Source organism: Cydia fagiglandana, chromosome 12 (assembly GCF_963556715.1).
Source record: "Cydia fagiglandana chromosome 12, ilCydFagi1.1, whole genome shotgun sequence".
Classification (NCBI taxonomy): domain Eukaryota; kingdom Metazoa; phylum Arthropoda; class Insecta; order Lepidoptera; family Tortricidae; genus Cydia; species Cydia fagiglandana.
In genome coordinates this window covers 16887103-16904332 of record NC_085943.1, presented here as the reverse complement: position 1 = coordinate 16904332, position 17230 = coordinate 16887103, and the positions used below count along the sequence as shown (strand labels likewise).

Sequence of the window (17230 nt, the reverse complement as noted above, 5' to 3'; positions counted from 1 at the left end):
AGCAAGCAAACATTTACGCTACTGCACGCTTTACCGAGGCATCCTACTGTTGCTACAGCCGAACAGAAAATGCTTCTAGTTTAGTAGACAATAATATTTGCCATTTCCTAACTGACCCCGTTTCGAATGCACCTTATTACGACGCATACGTATAGTACGAGTCTGGTATGGTAACTTTGCACCGACTTTGACCGGACAAATCGTGGAAGTGCCATAATAATAAACGTCATTTAATGTCATAGGACACTTCCACATTCTGCTACTGCAAAATTTGTGCAGTGTTAGCTTGATGTGACTCTAACATAACACAAACATAATTATACTAAAATGCTAAATATTTAAAGTTACTTTAAAGTGTAAAAGCGACTAATATTAATGGTAGTTCAGATGTATTTCAAGAGCATGTATCCGTTGAAAGATTTAGAGGCAATAACGTTGTAGGTAAGCAATTCGATCTCTTTGTTCGATCGGATTAGTCTGGGCGAAGATTGGTCGGCGGTGCCTTTGTCGCCAAGTAATGAACGACTCGCAAAAGGTATATCAAGTATCTAGACTACCGACACGGATTGGTTTGCTACCCTAGGAGGGCTATGATGGTCGGTTTTTTATTATTTGTCACCATGCCTGTCAATTTCTAACAAGTTTGTAAGTGTGAAAGTGACGCATGATATGACAAATGATAAAAATGCGACCATGATATCGCCGCTGGAGTACGTTTCAGATTTAATATCCTGTGACGGTTCTGATCTTATTTTGAATAATGGAGACGTCCGTAGAAGGCGTAGAATGAAACCAACACCTCGGATCGTGGTCTAGGGATGCAAAGTAATGTTATAATCATGGTTATATTATAATTGCATTTAAACAAGCATAGATTAGAATACATAAATACTTAACTAAGCCTAAAACATGACTATGTATTAATATGTGCTTCGGTTTATTAATAGACCTAAGGATAGGTTACGGATTACTAATAATAATAAGGAACTTTGATATGGGTTCATTTTCTGATGCCTCAAATATCAGAATAATATTATCTCTGTAATAGAATCCTATTTACCCGACCAGAATGCTTGAAAATCTCTCGGAGCTTTCGCAAAACAGATGTATTCATACATAAGCATGAGGGTATGAAAGCCAAGCGTTCTTCGGTCTTAATTTAATATCGTGGAGATTTTTTCATAAGAGCTGTCCTCATTTAGGGTTTTAGTTGACTTTTAGCATGTGCTTTTATATTATCTACTTATTGTTATAGAGAAATGTGTGTTGTTTTGTAGATTTTAAACTGGCAAATAAGTATCTACTAAACTAGAAACAGTTCATACTTTTGCAACACTTACGCCGCTGCAACGCTTACATGGCATCTTGCGTACTGTTGCTACAGTAGAAAGTGTTTCTAATTTAGTATATATTGGCCTGTTTAGAAATTATCCCGCCTTCGTATTTAGCCCAATGCACCTCTTAAATTCTTGTAACGGTTAAATTCTCCTTAAATTTGGTAAGATACATTTTCTAATTACGTCCCTATTCAATCTACTCATAACTAACTCTTTTTTAGCTTCTACTCGGAACGCAGTGAGGCAAACTGTTGATCTACTAATCTTAGTATCTTTCAACCTGTTCACAGCCTATGGTGCTCCAATTTAAAATACTTATTAAACTTGCGTGTCTTTCATAGACCCGAGACTTTCTATAAACGCAGCGCAACTTATCCTATTCCCATTCAAGTATGACATTTATACGAGCACATTATAATTACACTAGGGAAGCCTTAATACCTTATCCTCAAATACAGTAAACGTCTCCCTAAATCTCACGTCCCTCAAACTGAAGTCACTCGGTCATTCTTTTCTTAAAGACTGAGAGGGTGAAAATGAAATTAAATTCCGAATGAAAGGAGGATCTGCCGTGATAAAAGGCTATGAATTATGCTCGTAGAAGGTTCTAGAGGGGCCAGGAACAATAGTTTAATCGTCCAATTAAGTGTTTGTGTGAGTTCAAAGCGTTTTCGTCCGAATTTCAAGAATGTGGAAGGGGTATTTAAGACACGTTGACGTTTAGTAAGAATTATTTGGATGAGCGAACATTTGTTGTCATCAGCGTACTTAGGATTACATGATGACAATTGGGATCATTAAAAGTAGACTTATTGTTGCCGTTTCACGCGCTCCTGTTATTTCAATACATCATTATCTCACTGTAGATAATTAAGCGAAAAGATTTCGACGAAATAGCAGGAGGTACTAACAGCAACACACTTACTGACCAAATAGTTAATACTTTATTCAGTTGAAATATTTACTAATTGACAGTTAACTGTCTCGTTGGTGATAAACATGAACGCGCATGATAATGCGCCAAGTAGTTAGTTTTCAGAGTTTTAGTTTTCAACATGGGTATGTTCGTGATATTATTTTTGTAATAATAAAGGGATTAATAATTTGGTCGATTTACGCTTTTTATTAGGGTTCCGTACCCAAAGGGTAAAACGGGACCCTATTACTAAGACTTCGCTGTCCGTCTGTCCGTCCGTCCGTCCGTCCGTCCGTCTGTCACCAGGCTGTATCTTACGAACCGTGATAGCTAGACAGTTGAAATTTTCACAGATGATGTATTTCTGTTTCCGCTATAACAACAAATACTAAAAACAGAATAAAATAAAGATTTAAATGGGGCTCCCATACAACAAACGTGATTTTTGACCAAAGTTAAGCAACGTCGGGAGTGGTCAGTACTTGGATGGGTGACCGTTTTTTTTTTGCTTTTTTTTGTATTTTTTTGGCATTATGGTACGGAACCCTTCGTGCGCGAGTCCGACTCGCACTTGCCCGGTTTTTTAATTGGACACATGCCAAGTATTGACATGTTTTTGGGACGCAAGCCTAAAAACAAACTTATTTGTTTGAAAGCACCTAATGAAGATTTAGTGCACACTATCCCATTTTGAAAAGTGCTTTTTCGCAACTATAAATCGGGCACTTACTATAAAGCCAGCTGCGAGCACGCCCATTCATTCATATTCATAGTCTAAACTGGTGAGGCCGTAAATTGAGCATCGAGCCTGTTTCGGACGGCGGTGTGGATCGGTCATAATTTTCGATTTCACGAACAATTGAACCGGACCGGGCGCTCAAGTGCCGCATAGAATTAGTGCTGTTATTACCATTTATTGGCAAGGAAATAATTATATTTCATTTATGCGCCAGGAGGTGTTAGCTGCTCGGTGCAATGATTAAACTGTTGGATGAAATCACTGGAGCGCAAAGTCAGAGATAAATTAATTTTCCTCAAAGTTAAATAAAAAATGTTTTTAACATAATCATCAGCCCGGTTGGGCATCCTAGGTATCGCTGGTGCGATGAGGTTGTGAAAGATCTGAACGAGCTCGGTGCCGTCGATTGGACAGAAACGGCGCTAGACAGAGAAGCATGGCGTTCCTTAGTGTCAGAGGCCAAGATCCACTTCGGGTCGCTGCGCCACGGCAGTAAGTAAGTATAATCATCAGTCACTTTTAACTTTTTGGTTCGTGAGTTTCAGTATTTGTAAGATAATTTGTAAGATAGTCACTTCCAAAAAATAATCAAACTAATAACTTTGTACTTTTTTATATGTTTCCTGACAATAATCGCAAAATTAATATCATGAAAATAAATTTTAAGTATTACGAACACTCTCAATAATTCTTTGACAGCATAAATATAATTCGATGATTTGCAACTCTACCAATTTTAAGAGGAAATAAAACTATAGTAACTTTAAATTAAAATGGCTTTTAGCTGTCCCGATTTATCTTATTTAGTAGACCACGTAATCGCCTCAATTGGGCTTTGTTACTAACTACGACCCACTTTGAATAACGAGCTAGAATTCCCTAAGGTTTTAACATAAGGCTGTACTTCAAAATATTACCTAATTACCTATTATATTAAAAGTACTTGCCCTGTGCAATAAAGAGACAAGATTATTATAGAAGAAAAACAGTAGTTACTTACATGATTAATGTTATTTTTCGTAGCAGTTATGAATTTTATTCTTATTTTGTAGGTTATTGATGCTGAACATTTGACAACCTAACCCCACCCCATGTGAAGCTTAACCCATTCACTGCCAAGATGTAGAAAGCTTAGCACTGAATTGTTCGTACTGTATCTGCAGTAACGTATCGGCAGTGTCGCGTTTTCGAAATGTATTGCGCCTGCAGTGGCGCATTTTCACTACCGATGTGTATATTATTATATTGAAAAGCTTAGGGAAATGGCAGCCTCTTTAGACAAAACTTAGTAACTTTACTTATTGAATGGTAGCCAAACTACGTTTGAGTTGCTCAAAGTCTGTCAACATCTGTCATAATTATAAAAGTATACATATAAAGTCCGTTGGCTCGTTGGATGGACGACATCAGAAAGATTGCAGGTCACTTCACGACCGGGAAAAGTCTCGTACTAGAAGAAAGGCCTACACTCAGAAGTGGGCGATAAAGGGCTGATATGATGATGATAAAACAAATCATAATATAGAGTCCTGCCTGCGAAGCCGATGGTCCTGGGTTCGAATCCCAGTAAGGGCATTTATTTGTATGATGATACAGATATTTGTTCCTGAGTCATGGGCTCATGGGTGTTTTCTATGTATTTAAGTATTTGTATATTATATATATCGTTGTCTGAGTACCCACAACACAAGCCTTCTTGAGCTTACTGTGGGACTTAGTCAATCTGTGTAAGAATGTCCTAGAGTATTTTTATTTATTTTTTATTTTATAATATAGAGTATAATTTAAAGAGGTATATTTTTGTACTGTAAGAAAACAATGCACAAATTTATGCAGTCTTTAATCGTGCCCTTTCCGTGACCCAAATTTAAATGAATATCGCCTGATGACTGCCCTTTAGTAGCTAAACATTCTCTTATTTGTCCATTTGTCGGATCATTCCCCCCGAGATTTAAAATAGTCATCCGTTGCGAGATCTGGAAGTTAAATTAGTTCATTACGCTGCGAGATGAAATTTCCTTAAAAGGATTAGAAAAAGCCGGATTTGCGAGTAGGAGCGTCGTGGTTTTTTAAAGGAGACTCAGATTTTTACTTGAAACAACCGCATTCCGACCCGATTCGAACTTTAAGATACGTCAAAATATTACGTCTAGATACGATATGGATTAGATATTTAATGTCAGTGTCAAAAGTGACTTTTTAGTTTGAAGAAACGTCACTTTTGACACTGACATATCCGATCCATATCGTATCTAGACCAAATATTTGACGTATCTTAAAGTTGGAATAGGGCCGACAGTAACTAACATTTTGATACGGCTTAGATTCGTGAAGAATATACCTAATACCATGTTTATTGTTAGACATATGATAGAGGCCCAGCTTTGTAAAATTAAGTTCACTGTAATAAGTGTTATACCATGCTTCTGGTACCTATTTACTATGGCAATAACTGCGGGAATTCCCGATTCTTTCATACAAAATACAACTACAATACAACAACTCAAATACATATACCTATATAAAATGAAACGGTAATAAACTGATAGATTTAAAACTTTCGAACCAAAAATCTGTGTAAAGTCCTTATTCTAGTTTCTTTTCCATTAGTGCAAACGCTAATTCCCAAACTACCTACTCGAAATTCTAGTAGTTACATACTGACCCCAAAATCTCATACTGAATTGACCTGGAAGCATAATTACAAAGTAACTCAACCGTAAAGGAATTCATAATGAGGCAATCAACGATAGTTCATCACGTAATTGCAGATCGACTTCTACAAATAATAGGTCGGCCCAATTTTGATGTTTGGATAATCGAAATGACTCTAAGATTGTCAACGTATGAATAAATAAGTATCATGTAAGTCAATACGCTTGAGGGTGATGATATGCTACCTACGAGCATAAAGTTTAATTTTGTTCGAATTGAATCTGATAGCCAATTAAGGGATAGATAGAATACTCTTTATTGCCACATATCAGTAAAAGATACCGCTTACAGAAAACAGATTAAGGATAGAGGTAGACAACAGGCGGTCTTATCGCTGAAGAACGATCTCTTCCATATAACCTTTGGGTAGCGGAAACAAATCATTTATCCAAAAAGATTTAGCATAATATTACTGTGTTAAAGCTTAGTTAAAGAAGTGAAAGACTTATCAAAGATAAACCATGCTTTTGTCATGAAAATTCTTTTTTAGCTCGTTAAATCTCAATGAAAGTGTAAAAATGTACCTAAAGTTGTAACTTGTCTCAAACTTTATGAAAGAAACTTGTTACGTATTTGTTCGAGAGGTGTTCTTGTTTGTCCAGTCCCTTTGAGAATATATTTTTAGAAAAGTACTTACTTCTACGTTCTGGTTATTTTCCTTTAAAGCTTTTATGAAGTCCCTCAAATAATCCCGTGGAAGTAAAAATTTGTACCCAAGGATTATTATAGATTCACTTAAGAAATTCAAACGCATCCTGGCATGTTACAATCGCATACCAAATGCAAGCGTTCGTGGTTGGCCGGTATCTTACTGATATCCGATTTCACATACTTGTTACAGGACTTTGAGGTCATAGTTACATTGGTTAGCCAAGGAGATGTGAATATAGGGTCTTACAGGAGTCCTTATAAAGGGGATCTTTACAAGATAAACGGCCATTAGCTAATCCGAGGGCGGGCCCGCAGTAATTCAGCGGGGCAATATTGCTTATGGTCCAACCGCTTTAATGAAATAAAATTAGCATATCCTCAAGATTTATGCACGAAGCGCAGGGCATCGGAAAACAATGATGCTTGGGATGGATTCAAATGCGAGTTGTTTGTTGTGCGTAAGCTGTTGGATCTATTAAGGTTTTTAAACAGCTGTTGCTTTGTTTGAATTTTTATGTTAATACACAGGTTTAACTGAAACCGTCTCATAACTTAAGTTTTTTATCGATATCATAAGTATATTTAGTGATCTTTAAATGCCTCATGTGTTGCAAATTTCATTCTTAATTTATGGCATAATAAATACAGGGGTTGTCAAACATTCAACGTTTACCTCATGTGATAATTAGTAAAATTACAATCCTGCTCCAAATTAACTGTCTCTGTTTAGCATAATGGTTGACTAGTAGAAAATGCCTCAGGGCATTAAGTCCGCCATATTTTGTAGTTACTACTTTCGTGTAAATTTGTGCAATAAAGTTTAAATAACTACTACGAACTTATACATGCTTATTACAGGTGTGTACAAAAATCATTGAAATTCACGTTAAAACTTAAAATAAGTATGCATTGTCTTAATTTGTATATTTACAAACTAATTTCACTAATTTATTGTGTAACGAACTTATCTTAATGTGCGATGCAGTTTCGGTATCGATGGTCTCCGCACTAGGCAAGCCTGTATCGCGGAGGCCAGTACTTGGTGTGGCACAGATAAGGTAAGGTCGGTTGACACAACAGTCAATTGAAAAAAACACTAGTAGTTGGAAAATATGTAGAGTAAAAACAGAATTATAATACAAAGATATATGATTAAATGTGAGCTGCGAAATAACAATACTAACTAACAATATACCTACTACAGAAAAAATAAAGTACAGATTAAATAAAATGTGCCTACTTTGCTTCCCGAACTGGGTAATTGTGCTCCAACAGTTTTGATAGTAGTGATGGTTTACTTTAAATTTGCATATACATACACACAAACATAGGGTTGTAAAAAAACGGTTTGTTTCTGACTTGAAAAAAAACATGAAAAAAAACCGTGAAAAAAAACCGTTTTTTTTCTGGAGTACGTTTTTTTTTCAAAAGTATGAAAACTCAAAATTTTCAAGGCAGTTAATACTTTTATACGGTTGTTTTACTTGTTTTAGACTTTATGTTAACCATTAAACCAATTTAATTTAACAACTTTGATTAATAACAACATAAATAAATTCTGTAGTGGTAGTTATCGCAATTTACTGTTGGCAACACCAACGCCTCTCGTTGCCGCATCGGGGAATTCAGGGATTCCCCAAAAATTGTTTGTATACTGAACGTTATGGAATTAAAATGTACGTTGTTACTATTGAGCATATTTTTGTTCATCTGAAAAAAAACCTAATTTAGAAAAAAAACCATGGTGCCAGGTTTTTTTTCATGTTTTTTTTCATAAATTTGAAAAAAAAACATTTGGTTTTTTTTCTATTTGCAACCCTACACAAACATACATTTATTTCTTCATAATTTTTGCTCTAAAAAGGCATCTGCCTAAAATGGCCAAGCTCGAATTGACATTTTTATTTGAATTGTCAGAATAGGTTTTGAATTAAAATCCCATGTTTCTACATAAGTTTGCATTTGGCAGCTCAGCTCATCACAGCATCAATCAGGTTCGGCATGCGAACTGAAACTGCGTAACAACAATCACTCACGGCGCGATTCGGGAAATGAATTAGAGATTAACTAGAAACGATATAGTAAAGATATGTGACGTCCCACGGGTAAAGGTACTTTATGGCGGTTGGCGCTTACGCTATTATTAACGCCGCTCCAATATTATTGCGGCGCTATGCGACGTAAGCGCCGGGCACCATTGGGTACCTTTTTCTATGGAACGTCACATATCTTTACTATTTCATATCTAGTGAGTCTCTAATTCATTTCCCGAATTGAGCCGTCAGTTTGCGCACGGACTGTGCTGTCACAAACATCGCGGTGCACGTATTCATTTGCTGTATTATTCAATTAAAACATTGATGTATGAGCAGGGAGCCTATTCGAATGATATTTTTAGGGTTCCTTACCCAAAGGGTAAAAACGGGACCCTATTACTAAGACTCCACTGTCAATACTGTCATTTCTGTTGCCAAATGCAAAAAATAAGAACAAATACTAAAAAGTACGGAACCCTCGGTGGGCGAGTCCGACGTGCATTTGTCCGGTTTTTTTGTTATCAAACGGTTACCAGTATTCAAGACAATGACATTTGTGAAAATGATTCGACTTCGTATCGTATTTAATGAAAACTGGATGCATATTTACTCGTAGGAAAGTGATCTGGATCGGGATCTGGCTACCGCAGACTCACCTCTCGACAACCTCACAGCCACTCCAAAGTGTTGCCCTGTTGTGTCGCACTGTGCGTGCGGCCATTGCGGGGCCCACTCAATGAGTTGGCGAGTCACCACCTGTCATTTACAATTTTGAGACTGATTGTCACGGCAGGTGTCCGCTAGTCTCTCCCATAGCTCATTATCCAGTCCATCCAACTTTCAAATCTGTAACCCATGACCTTAGTTCCCATCGCAGCACAAAAGTGCTGCACTGCAATAGTCTTTACAGTACATATGGTCCTATTTTCCCGCACTTGTGCGTAAAATAGCACTTTTCGTGCGATGTCAAAAGTTTAAAGGGCCATATGTACTGTAAAACGTTGTACGATACACGTGCGAATAGGTAATTCGCAACTCGTGTCGATTTAAAACACTCCCTTCGGTCGTGTTTTAATTTATCGCCACTCGTTTCGAATTTCCTCTATTTCGCACTTGTATCGTAAATAACTATTTTAATACAGTTGCTCAAAAAGTGCTACTTTACGTAGCTGTTTAGCGTGCGGAAAGTTGGTTATCTCGAACTAGTGCTTTTTACTTTTCCAATTTTTTTAAATTTATACTTGTTCCAATTCACGACTACTTATTGATGAGTGTTAATATTAGTTTCCTTTAAACGTCGTAATCAGCATAAAAACCTACCGTTAATGTAAGAATACGAAAAATATTACATATTTCATATTTAATTACTTACCTCTTCATCATTGTAACACGTTTATTTTTTAATATTCAATATTGAAAATTCCGTTCTTAATAAGTTGACTGAATGGAACGGAATAGCTGCCAAACGCCCATAGATATAATATACTGTAAGAGTAAAAACACCAGACACCACTTTATAACAACATTTATTAGGGAATCACAAATATGAGAGTATAGATCTGAAAATAATATGCCAAGACGCTCTCGCGTAAAACCAATCTAAAATGGACGACCACCTCTAGTGATGTGTCATTGTCGGTTATCGTAGTGATGTCAAACACCGATGGATGATCTCGCCGTTCAGCTCGGCCATCTTCTGACCCGACCTACGTCCCGTCAGGTCACTGTTATCAAGGCCGCCACTGAAGACTGCCGCAGCCAACGCAGTCGCAGCAAGCTGGGCCTTCACCAGGTGGCGGTAGCCTCCACCAGTTCATTACTGGTTGGCTTCTCCGTTGAGTTGGCTCCTCAACTGGTGGGAGGCTAACGTGGGACACGTCTCATGCATGTGCATAGGTGCCCTCCGATACAGCACATGTAAACAGTACAAACTCTTATTCACGAAACTCTGTAACATACATGTGAAAAGCCTCAGTTCCTTAATATAACAAGGTGTTATAATTCACCCTAGCGCCATCGATAGGCTTTGCATTAGCATACCACAATGTTGTTCAAAATAATCATGATAAGGTTTCGACGATATATTAATGCGCAAATGGCACAGTTAGACCCTTTGATCACAGGTCCGGCTTGATAGCCATAAAATTATACCGTAATAACCATCACAGTCAAAAGGTCTACTTCTGTAAATACATGAGAAAGATGCAGTTATGATTGGACAGAACTCATGAGCACTCTTTAGCAACATTGTTAATAAATTACATAATCACCCTTAATGGCGACGTAATCAAGTAGGTACTTCATGTCACCGCTTTCTAGCATCGTGACTAATGGCAGATAACCACAGATTTGATTATTGGACAAAAAGAAAACATTACCGTGTTAAAATACCACATGCAGGCTAGAATACCACTGCCCTTGTAGGGGCAACGACCGTAGAAGTCAGCCCTTCACGATAAGGCTGTCACGGAGCCCATTGCACGCACTCGTTCTACTGGGCATTTTGAACAGGCACTACCTCAACGTCTACTGGATCCGGAACTGCGCCAGCGATCTCTAGAAGGTATTAGTGCAAGCAACCCTTTCAAGGTAACCTTGAGATCATCAGTCTTAAGGTCATTTAAATATCCTTTTGTAAACAAAGTCTCAAGCCAACCTCTCAAGGTCAACAACAAATAGTACGATATAGATAAAACAGTTATCGGTAGTAGAAATAATGGTCCTCTTAAGGATAATCTCATATCACATACAATGGACCGCCTCTTAAGGCCTACACTGCAGATACCAGGGACAAACTAGCATCTTAAGAATAGTACTATGTTATAAGCAATGGACCGCCTCTTAAGGCCTACACTGCAGAAACCAAAAACAACTAGCCTCTTAAGGTTAGTATTATGTCATCAGCAATGGACCGCCTCTTAAGGCCTACACTGCAGAAACCAAAAACAACTAGCCTCTTAAGGATAGTTAATACTATGACATAATTGTCATCAGCAATGGACCGCCTCTTAAGGCCTACACTGCAGAAACCAAAAACTAGCCTCTTAAGATTAGTATTATGTCATCAGCAATGGACCGCCTCTTAAGGCCTACACTGCAGAAACCAAAAATAACTAGCCTCTTAAGGATAGTTAATACTATGACATAATTGTCATCAGCAATGGACCGCCTCTTAAGGCCTACACTGCAGAAACCAAAAACAACTAGCCTCTTAAGGATAGTTAATACTATGACATAATTGTCATCAGCAATGGACCGCCTCTTAAGGCCTACACTGCAGAAACCAAAAACAACTAGCCTCTTAAGGTTAGTATTATGTCATCAGCAATGGACCGCCTCTTAAGGCCTACACTGCAGAAACCAAAAACAACTAGCCTCTTAAGGATAGTTAATACTATGACATAATTGTCATCAGCAATGGACCGCCTCTTAAGGCCTACACTGCAGAAACCAAAAACAACTAGCCTCTTAAGGATAGTTAATACTATGACATAATTGTCATCAGCAATGGACCGCCTCTTAAGGCCTACACTGCAGAAACCAAAAACAGATAGTGACAAGCAACAGACCGCTCCTTCAAGCCTTTGTTGCGATTACCGGCGCCAGGAACTAGCCTCTTAAGGATAGCATCCCTTGCCAAGACAAAAGTAACAGCCTTTCTTAAAGAGCACACAATAAATAAAGCTCTATAGCAGACATTGAAGCAACCGGTAGAATTATGAACCAGCCTTTAGAGTAAAATGGTTAACAGTGAGGTGGCATAAAATAACATATCGCAAGCATTACCATGGTTACTACAATATTTAATCAAGCACAATGTGTTTATTTTCTAGGTTTTGTCGGCAAACCCGTTAACAAAACACATTAGTATGACAACAGTAACCCAGTTCTAAATCTGGAATAAAACAAAATCACAACTCGGTTCCTAATCCGAGAGTATGTAATATAAATAATAACTCAGTTCTTAATCTGAGTGTTCAATAAAAGTATAACTCAGTCTTAGTCTGAAAATATAGCCAGTTCTTAATCTGAAAACGGTACCTGAAATAACAGCATTTGCCTTCATTAGTCGGCAAACCCGTTAACAAAACACATTAGTATGACAACAGTAACACAGTTCTAAATCTGAAATAAAACAAAGTCACAACTCGGTTCCTAATCCGAGAGTAAGTAATATAAATAAAATAATAACTCAGTTCTCAATCCGAGTGTCTAATAAAATTATATCTCAGTTCTTAATCTGAGAATATACTTGTCGTCAGTTCTTAATCTGAAAACGGTACCTGAAATAGCAGCATTTGGCGTTAATATGGAAAATATAAGATAATAAGCAGTTGCTACTATGCAACCAATGTAAATGATCATGTGCAACTTGGCGTGCCTCTTCCGTGCCCCTAAATAAAGGCCACACTCTTACTATACCACGGTTGAACTACAGTAGACCCTGAACAGAAGTTCATGTTATCGAGGTTCCTCTGTTACCCAGGTTCGCCTTACCGAGGTTTCACAAATTGTATTTTTCAACCATCATGAAAGTGTGTATTGATAATGATCAATCAACCGAATCAATGGCACATATGCTTAAACCATCAAGCTTTCAATCCCAAGACATAGTTGATTTTCTTCAGCTGTATATGTGCATTTTATGTGTAGGTAACTCATCACATCATTCTCCGGGTTAACTTATACCTGCACAAAACTAAATAATTTTGTTAAATGCCATGCAAGCACACATTTTAAGGTAAATGAGTTCATAACATAATAAACCACAGTTTATGCAGTTTGCAAAACAATGAAATAGATACTTATAGTGAACCCACACAATTTGTGAAACATTATAATTATTATTGTTTTTTTTTACAACTTCTGATTTATGAAACCCAGAAGCAATAAAAGTGTACTGTTTTATAATGCAAACAGTACCATAACACACTACAAGTTCAGACGAAAACCATTAATAACTTCAAACAGTAACTCATGATGACATGATATCCTTCGGTCAATGTTCAGCAGCAGTGAACGGGTTAAAATAGTTACTTAGAAAGCTTTAACCAAGCTATTTACCTTCGTTTAGTATTCATCCATTTAACATTTAACTGACCGGTACGTTTAGAGTCCAGTAGCAATTGTATGTAAAAGACATGTACATCATGTAGACTGTCAAAGTCTATATTGACTCCTGAAAGAATTCACCTTGCTTACCATTAGCAGCAACCTGCTTTACCAATCATATTCAGCTCAGTAAATAAATATCTAGTTCAATATGTCCATCTCTTTCATAAGATTTAAACCTTGAAAACTCCTGTAATCATACTTCACCGGTGCAAATATTATAAAGTTATGATCAAAACTTCACCAGCAATCAAGTTTTGTTATAAGGAAATGCATCTGAAAAATACTGCTAGAACACAAATGATTATCTTTGTCAATAACTCAAACACTTGACAATGTAATGCCAATAAAATTTTCATTAGTTTGGTAAGTCTGTTTAAATATATGTCTTTGGTACATTTTATAACATGACATTTTGTGAAAAATATTTGCAATGCAAACATAAACCAACATCCCTATGAACAAAACAATCACAACACAACATACTATAAGTTGTATGGAACGGTTGGATAAACATTTTATTCATAATTAATAAGATAATATGTACAGACAGACAGAAATTATCCTTGTTACTTTCCTTGCCATTTTTACTGAGATACTATAGCAGTATGTCTCCAACTTAATATGAATTGCAAGGATGTATGAGGTTATATGAGATATGGAACATCTTTTTTTAAATATTCAGCCTGAGTAGGCTCCGGAAACATGGAGTGACTAAACCTGTCACAGACAATACTAACCAGCTACAAATAGATGTCAATAATTCCTTTTGCTTATTCACAAAGTGCATTTTACCAACCCAGTCCATGTAACACATACTAACCATTAGTATCCATGTAAAACATGAACAATAATTTTATTTCTAAATAAATACCTCATTTTCCATGACATCAGAGATTAGTCACTTATCAACATTTTCTGCATATAATGAATTACTTGAACATAATATAACTGGCATCCATAACCAACTAACTTTGAAATATTATCCATGTCGATTTGGGTTCATTATAGAGGTCTGAGCTCTAATGCCTTCAACGGTATGGTAATTCACTTCAAGAATCATTGCTGTCAAATTTCTGGAAATTACACAACTCAAAAACATACTAACAAAGCATTATTTCAGTTGCAATAAGCATGTTTTACACACACACATATGTGAAACAACAATTCACTTTCCTTACCGGTTTGTGGTTTTGAAAACTTGGAATCTATTTTAATTTGACTGTAAAGGGAAAGTATTAAGTAGCGCTCATTGTTAATTGTGAAAGCATAACATCACCATACACATAGTATCAATCAAGGTAAATTTATATTACCAAAATTGTTTTGTATGACTTTTACTTGAATGTACTTCTCACCGCACACAACCATTAGAAAATGATCATAGCATTGTGTTAATATGTCATGTGTATATAATCACATTATGTTATGTATCTGAAAGCACATGAATCACAAAAATAACACAACATATAAGAGAGGCAGTGAATATTTACCACTTTGGCCCCGGAGCATTCTTAGGTGTTGGATCAACGACTGCTTACCTGAGTCAACTTTAATTCTTACTTTGTAATCCCAAGGATTTATTTTGTTATACATTACACCATACTGTCAGTCTATGTCTTGTAAACTTCTGCTGTGAATATTGTAATCTCCATCATCATCATCTTGGAGTCAGCTGTATTACACTGTCTATATGTATTTTTTTTAGCCAGACATGTTCATTGATGATGGACAGTAAACTGAAATAGATATCTGAAAGTAAACACAACAAAAGGCAAAGGCGTACGTCGTACGTACGTAAGTACGTCGGCAGCCGACAGTGGTTTAGGAGGTTAGTTAGGTTATCCTTGTAGGTCTTGGACGGTAAGACCTTGTATATTTTAATCCCTAACTGATGAGTGGTGTTGATGCGTTTACTCATTACAATCAGTTTCATTATTTTATATAACGATAACGTTCAATAACAATGAAACAAGAAAGGACTACGCCCGGTTAATTTTGTATTGCCAATTTACGACAAAATATATCGTAGTAGGCGAAAAGGTCACATCGCACTTCTGAAGCTGTAAGAGTAAAAACACCAGACACCACTTTATAACAACATTTATTAGGGAATCACAAATATGAGAGTATAGATCTGAAAATAATATGCCAAGACGCTCTCGCGTAAAACCAATCTAAAATGGACGACCACCTCTAGTGATGTGTCATTGTCGGTTATCGTAGTGATGTCAAACACCGATGGATGATCTCGCCGTTCAATACTTAAAGACGACGTCTAACCGAGCTGTCACTGCTACCACTTTTGTTTAGTGTACGATTAACAATGTTTTTCTTATTTTTTCGCAACTGTATTAAAAAACGTCGTTCGATACACGTGCGGAAATGTCATTCTTCACTCGTCCCGAGTCTTGCCACTCGCCTGCGGCTCGTGGCAAGATATCTCGGTACTCGTGAAGTAATGACATACCTTCCGCACTAGCATCGAAATGTACTATTGCACCTGGCGGGGACCATCTCCGGATGTATCACATTGTGCGTTCGGGGATGGTATCCGCCACGTGTATCCCTTGCTTTTAGATTAAAGTGTCTTAAAAGGCCTCTGCGCTGTTGGCTTCGGCCCCACGTACGCCTCCCAAAGGTCCGGGACCCCATAGTATTGAACAGATAAACACAGTATTGAACAGTAAACAAAACCCAGAAACATGTGGATGTGTTATTAATTGAAGCGAAATGGTAAGCCTGAAGCGCAATTGATAATGCGAATCCATTTATTTGTTCACATCAGGAAATGGATAATAAATCGTTGATTCGATGTCATTTTTGAAAATTATTGGGTTCTGCATTGGCTGCGCGGAAAGTAATTTGGATTTACATTCGGCGCGGTCGCTAAATTTTATTTGGCGGTTGAAATGAAATCGCGCGGATGCAGGATGCAGATTCACAACCGGCCACAGCCAGCCATAAACTTCATTACACTGGCCTTTACATGATGTGATTTTGAAGATGTAACGAAGTGTGACCCTACAATTTGTTATTTTGCATTCATTTAAAAAGGTTTTTTTCGGATAATAATGATAAGGAAGTTCATTGATTCAGCTAGGACTTGCATAATCAGCTAAAAAATGTTTTTTCCGATATCATTGTTATGGTCAAGTCAAAAAGTAAGTTAATCGTACTAACTATAAGTACAGTGCAGGTATGTTAGGAATAAGGTTGGATTGCCAAAATAAAAAACGCGTCATTAGAGTAAAAGCTAAAGTAATTATAATTGAATTCATTCATAAAGTGTTATAAAGTTGTACATTAGGTATTAAAAGTATGAATCAATAATTTTCACTATTCATACTATAGCGCCTACAATACAATACAAATCCTCTTTATTGGACAACCTCAATAAAACATCTACAGAGAGACATACATAATACACGAAGACAGAGGGAACAAAAGACGGTCTCATCGCTAAGGACCGATCTCTTCCAGACAACCTTTTGGTAGTGGAGAAATGATAATATTAATTAAACACCCACACTAAAATACAAACATCAACACACAACATGGATAGAAATATCAGAGGGATAATTCCGTACAATATTTTCTCTTTTTCAAAATTAAAATTACGCACAGCTTCCAACAATGCGTTAGACGTTAAAACACCATTTTACTGTTCATTTACACAAAGGCGGCATTATTTAAAACGCAACATTTTCGCTTTGGCGGGAAA

The 17230-nt window shown here is 36.9% G+C and overlaps 1 protein-coding gene across 1 annotated transcript in view; it reads left to right on the top strand.

Moving 5' to 3' along the window:
• The window catches only part of LOC134669623 (uncharacterized), a 233986-nt gene that overhangs the window by 116353 nt on the left and 100403 nt on the right, over positions 1–17230 (top strand). The window lies entirely within an intron of this gene.